This window comes from Mandrillus leucophaeus, unplaced genomic scaffold, assembly GCF_000951045.1.
Source record: "Mandrillus leucophaeus isolate KB7577 unplaced genomic scaffold, Mleu.le_1.0 Scaffold121, whole genome shotgun sequence".
NCBI classification, from domain to species: domain Eukaryota; kingdom Metazoa; phylum Chordata; class Mammalia; order Primates; family Cercopithecidae; genus Mandrillus; species Mandrillus leucophaeus.
This window is the reverse complement of record NW_012100432.1, coordinates 4,044,897-4,051,355: the sequence shown is the minus strand read 5'-3', so window position 1 is coordinate 4,051,355 and position 6,459 is coordinate 4,044,897. Positions and strand designations below refer to the sequence as shown.

Genomic DNA, 6,459 nt, shown 5'->3' with positions numbered 1-6,459 from the left:
GGCCCAGGCCTGTCTTCGGGAGCTCATGTTGTGGCAGAGCTGAAAATGCACCAAGAAATAGGGACAAATCTGTTTGGAATATATGTATTTCCATGTATAGCTATATCTCCAAATATATAGATTTAACATATATATTCCAAGTATATGTAAATAGAGTGTATAATTATATCTCTCTAAATATATTTGGAAATATACTTGCAAATGCATTTGGAAAAGGGGGTCAAGGTGTAGACGATTTCAAAGGCTAGATTCCAGATTTCAGACCTCAGCCTATGAGAAACAGGCAGCGCTTTACGGCTTTTGAACAAAGAAGTAATAGGACAAAAGTGCTTTTTAGGAAGACCAACATGCTGTCCATAAGAAAGATACACTGGCAGAGGAGAAAGACAAGAAATTAGGAGACAAAGCCACAGACTCTTCCTTTCAACCAATATCTGCTGTATACCCAGTTTGTTTCCTTAATAGATGTTGCTGGTGTGCCAGCCTTGGACAGTCCCTGCACTAGGCACTGGGTGGACAAACGTGGACAAGAGAGGCCTGGCCCTCTCCACTTGGACTGGATATTCTGGTTCGGAAGATCGGCAGTAGATGTGTGCAGCTGACACATGCCCTGAAAAAAATAATGAGGAAGGGGAGAAGACCTGCTTTAGAGTGGAGGCCTAAGGCAGGAGAAGGAGTCAGCCATGCCAAGCAGAGGGACTAGCAGTTCAGGAGAAAGAACAGCATGTGCAGATGCCCTGTGGCCACAGAGAAGCTTTGAGGCAGGGGGAGAGCTCAGCCACGGGTTTAGAAAGGCAGGAAGGATCCAGAAGATGCCGAGTACTGTTGGTCACCAGAAAGTCTGGGTTTTTTTCTGAGAGCAGGCAGAAGCAAACCAGTGTTTGAGGGCTGTTGGTCAGGCTGCTGTCTGGCAGGAGATGAGAGGGTCGGGTGTTAGAAGCAGGGAGACCTGTTAGGAGGTTGTTGCAGTCCTCCAGACCATGCTTGGCTGACTCAGGAGTAAGGACTGGGAGTGGCTGGCACCAGTGGGAATAAAGAAGGAAGAGCAGGCTGGGCATGGTGGCTCACGTCTGTAATTCCAGCACTTCGGGAGGCTGATGCGGGAGGATCACTTGAGGCCAGGAGTTCAAGACCAGCCTGAGCAACATGGCGAAACTCTGTCTCTACAAAAAATTTTAAAATTAGCAGGGCATGGTGGCATGTGCCTGTAGCTACTGGGGAAGCCGAGATGGGAGGATCGCTTGAGCCTGGGAGGTCGAGGCTGCAGTGAGCCAAGATTGTGCTACTCCACTCTAGCCTGGGCAACAGAGCAAGACTCTGTCTCAAAAAAATAGCAATAATGATAATAGAGAACAAGAAAAGAAGAAGGAAGACCAACACGCGGAGTGCAGGCAGATCAGGACGAGAGAACTCAATGTCTGATAGGTGGATGGATGTGGAGAGTGGGACAACCAAACCTCAAGGCCACATTTTCCAGGCTTAGCGACCACATGGACCTCAGTGTCCTCACTGCAAATGCTTAGCACATGCCATTTCCTTTACTCCTTTCTTTTCCATTAGCAGCTCTGAACAAGAGAGGCCTGGCCTGGCCCCTAAAAGACCTTCAGAGGTCTTTTGGAATCTAGAGATTAATAACACTAGTTGAGCTTTTTCTATGTGCAACTTGCAAGGTGCTTTATAGACAATGTTTTCTTATACATGGCTTAGAGCAGTCCCTTGAGGGCGCTCTTGTTATCTCTGTACCCCAGATGAGGAATCTGGAGCTCAGCAAGGTTAGTAACTTCCCAGAGTCACAGGGTTTACCCATGGCAGGATCTTGGTTAGAGCAGGGATCAGTCTCACTCAGAAGCAATCATCTTGAACCACACCGCAGCCTCCCCTGACCCGTGAGTATCCCAGAATAGTTTCAAGTCTCCCCTGCCTCTCGAAGCCATTGCTCTAGGATTGACCAGCTGCAACACACCTTTGTTGGAAGCTTCAGTCAGGGCCTGTGCCCCAGGCCAGACCCTTCCTGTGACCTGTATCTATGGGGACTGAAGACTGCCATCTAGTGGCCATTGCCTTCTTTTTTCTTTTGCTGTTAAAGGAAAACGGAGTTCCCACATAAAAGACAGGCCTGCATATTTATAGTATCACACCCTGTAAACAGGAAACTTCTCAGTCTTAGAGAAGGAGCCCAGCAACATAAACAGCATATTGCCAATGAGTTCCCCCATCCATTCAACAAACACTTAAATACACACACACACATTCTATTGGAATGTAGGCTCCCTGAGACAGGAATTTCTTTTGTCTGTATTGCTAATGAACCTGGAGAGCTTAGAGCAGTGGCATTTGCATAGCAGACATGCAACAAATATTTATTGAGTGCGGAATGAATGAATGCCTGATATTTAGTATATCTTTACTATATACCAGACACTTGACATGTACATTTTCTCATTTAGTCCTAATGATAACTCAAGAGATAGAGACCATTAGCATGTCCAGTCCTCAGATGTGGAGACTGAGGCACAGAGAGAATAGGAAGCTTGCCAGCTTTAGGGAGAAGTAGCTTTGACCCAGGTTTTCTGACATTAGAGACCGTGTGTTCCCTCCTTTTGAGGGAACCACTGGCCAGTTCCCTCCCATGTTCTGCCTTTATTGAGTGGAAGGCTCCCTTCCCAAAGTGTTGAGACAGAGGCCATCAATGGAGGGAATGGCACTAGCTAGCTCTGGCTGTGTGACTTCCAGTGTCCCTGAACCCCAGATTCCTCGTTGAGTAAAGGAGGAGACTGAGTTAGGACCCCTGCCTTCCCTTCCAGCGTCATCATTCTGCTGTTCCTGTGACTCCCAGGGAGCGGATGTGAGTAGAAGAGAGAGGACCACTTGTTGCTAGGCAACCAGCACCCACCTCACCCATGTTGCCATGGTGATGATGAAAGTTGGGCTGATGGGATTACCAGCTCCTGCTAATTGCATATGAGCGCTCAGGTTTCTGTCTCTTTCTTGCCTGCTTCCTTGCTCTGACTTTCTCATTCTTCTAGGAACTGTAGAGAGATTTCCCCCTCTCCTCCATCTGCAGCCTCCCTGAGGCAGCCTTACTGCAATGGAAAGCAACTGGGAATGGAGCCTGTCTGTGTGTCTGAATAGCTGTGTGACCTTGGGCAGGTTACCCAGCTTCTCTGGGCCTTTCTTTTCTCATTTGGAAAATGAAGGTGTTGGAACAGTGATCCCTGTCTAAGGTTCTTCCCTGCTCTCAAATCCTTTGATGCCTAGGGAGCATGTCAGGGGAGCAGACCACACTGTTACTAGGCAACCAGCAGGCACCCTGCCCAAGTTGCCTTGGTGACTGGATGCTGGAGGGGAGGGGAGTAGCTGCTGCAGCTAATTGCTTAATTATTTATGAGTGCCTCAAGTCCTTCTTGTTGTTTTCATTGCTAGGGGCTGTGGGGTCACCTTCTCTTCCTCTCTTCTGCCACCCCAAGTCGTCTGTGTTGCGTGTCATGCAGTGGGAGAGCACGTTGGTCCGGACCTCAAGCTACCCACGTTCTAGTCCCGCCTCTGTCATTTCCTAGAGCTGTGGCCTCGGGTAAGTCACCTCACCTCTCTGGGCCTCAGTTTCCTCATTTGTAAAGTGATGTGTTTGCTTAGATGATTGCTGAATCCCCTTTCTACCTTGAAATTCTAGTTCCTGCCGTCCAGTTCCCAGATGAGGGAAATTTCCCTAATTTATTATCTTCTAAGAATGATTCTGAAGAGCAATAAAAATAATTAAGTCTCTTACATATTTCAAATAGGAAAGGGATGAAAATTGTGCCCATTGTTCCCTCCTTAGCCATTTTGTATTATCTCTTTTATTAATCTTAAGGTCATTTAAATTTTATCTATTCATATATACCACCTACTTCCAAAAGAAATTTGAGGGATTCAGTGTAAGGTGCATATATGCTATTAGGTCTTTAAAATAGAAGTAGGAATAAATATAAAAATAGTGATGCTTCTTCATTGGCTAATATTGGTGGTGTGATTGAGCACCAAATGTAATTATGAGCGGCCTAGAAGCCAAAGCAAAAAGAGAGAAAGGTATATAATTGCTATTCAGTAAAGAAAAACTGCCAGACTGTTCCTAGTTCTAAATTCTGGAGGGATTTTTTTCATGTGGTACACATTCCTTTTACAGAAACTGCAGATAAAAATTCTTGACTAGCCCTTTTTTTGCTGAGGATATTGTTAAAGGACATAAGGAAGGAGCTAAACTTGACAGTTTGACTAGTTTTAATCATTAGAAAGCAAAACTTCCTCTCTACCCATGCCTTGGAATTTTATATAGATATGTGTCACTTCGTAAATATAAATTTTCAGAATCAACCATTATTTATAAATCAGCTATATATAAATTCATGTAACCACTTTGCAAAGCAATTTGGCAATGTGTATCAAATTTTTAAATGCAGCCAACAATTCTTCTCCAAACTTATTCTGAGATTAGCTTGTGCAGATGAAGAAAGACATAAATATAAAAATACTTATGGTAGGATTATTTATATAAGAAAATGTCTAGAAACCACATAAATGTTGGAGGCTAGTGAATTAAATTATATTACTTCTTTACAATGAATTACTTTGCAGCCCTTAAGATAAAGTAGATCTATATGTTTTGATATGGAAAAATCTTCAAGGATATAATGTTAAGTAAAATAAGGTGCAGTATTGGTATTGAATGCTTCTATTTCAGTTATAAAAAAAATACAGATTTATAACTTAATTAATCTAGATATATGCTTGCATGTGCATACTTGCATTTTTCTGGAAGGAAACCATTGCCAGTGGTTTCCTCTGGGAATGAAGATTGATAGTCTCGGGAGGGAGGGAGACCTACCAGTCACAGCTTGTTTTTACTATGTGGACTTGTTAGTGTTCCATGTAGAGAGGCAGGAGAGTCTGGCAGTTGAAAGTCTAGACTCTGGAGTGGGAATACCTATGTTCAAATCCCAGCTCTCCCACTTACTAGCTCTGTGACCTTGGGGTTATCTTAATCTTATCTCTGTTCCTCATCTGTAAAATGGGTTAATAGTATCTTCCTCATTGGCTTATTGTAAGGATTAAATGAGTTATTAAGGGTAAAGTGCTCAGAGCAGTTTAAACAATGCCATATACCACCCTTCTTGGAAAAATGAAAGGAGATATTAAGCAACAAGATAAATGCATCTAACCAAAAGCACTCTCCTCCGTTTTAGTGTTGGACAGATTTTATAAAATCTGTCATTGCTTCCAACATTGTATGTTGTATAGAAGCTAAATTTAAAGCAGGGGTCACAAAGTAGCAGTCTTGTTTTTTTTATTGTCACTTTATGTGACCTTGATTACCTTTTAGGGAGGGCATCTACTCTGGGATTCATGACAGTCTATGATGATGCTCTGAAGTCCCTGAACTCGTCTTGTTTTGTAGCTCTTCCATCCCAGCGAATGCTCAAGGCATGAACAGAACACATGCTAGGCCAGGTAGAAAGTCAGTGAGGAGATGGAACCCCATGCCCTTCACTGCTCAAGGCCAGAGAGGAACTATCTAGAAATTCAAGTGTAAAGAGGATGTCCATGTTGGTTGCGACATGTGTGTTCACATGCCTCATGCCTTTGCTTTTCTTTTGAAAAAGAAAGTGACAGAGACCTGGGGAGAAGCAGTGTTAGGAGGGTCCCTCCTACTTTGGGCTCAGGAATCTCACCGCCTAAGGGACTTCCTGAGTGCTCAGAGATACACAGGAAGCAGAGCGCTGTGTTCAGAGCTGCCCACTTTCCTCCTTCCTACTCGCAGGTGCTTTAGGGCAGATCTGGATACTTCGGCTGATTTTGGGAAATGTTCTCTGAAGTTAGCCACACGTTAAGCCGGCTTGAGGCCCTCACTGTGGTCACATGGTAGCTCCAGAGGTTGGGATGGGGGCCCTGGCCCCTTCAAATCAGCGGAGTTCGGAAGTATGCTCTCACTAAAAGGAATGCAAAGCCCACCTGCTTCAGCCTCATGCCCCAGTCAGTGGTTCTCCTGTTCATTCTTCTGTCTCGCCCTTTGTTCTGTACTCGCGGGCACTGGAGGCTCTTTATCCATTTGGCCATCGGTTCCCCTCTCCATCTATCTGTCACACCCAACTGTGCTTCCATCTGCCCTCCATCCCTCCTTCCCTCCTCCCGCCATCTGCCAGCCTTCCCTCCATCCTTTTGACTGCTGGTATGTCTGTCCATCCCTCCTTCCCTTGCACCACGTGGGTCTGGGGCTCCATCCCCTGGCCCATCCATCCCTCCATCTGTCCCTAGCCTGCCGCTCCATCCCGCTGCCCTTTTGCATGGCTGCAGAGCCCGCCTGCAGACCGTTCCCAGGTCCCTCTCACCCCCGTGGGCCCTCTAGTCCGTCCCCGGCCGCCACTCCAAGCCGGGCCGTCGGTCCCCTACGCGGGTCCCGCGCCTGTACGGGATCGGCCCTCCATC

At 45.6% G+C, this 6,459-nt stretch overlaps 1 protein-coding gene across 1 annotated transcript in view; it reads left to right on the top strand.

The window, feature by feature from the left end:
* The first annotated feature begins 2,849 nt into the window (after positions 1–2,849).
* EIF4E3 (eukaryotic translation initiation factor 4E family member 3) overlaps positions 2,850–6,459 on the top strand; it is a 49,620-nt gene continuing 46,010 nt past the window's right edge. The window contains exons 1-2 of the mRNA XM_011971229.1: positions 2,850–2,973; positions 3,424–3,571. The gene's annotated coding sequence lies outside the window, so the exon portion shown is untranslated. The remainder of the gene's footprint in view (positions 2,974–3,423; positions 3,572–6,459) is intronic.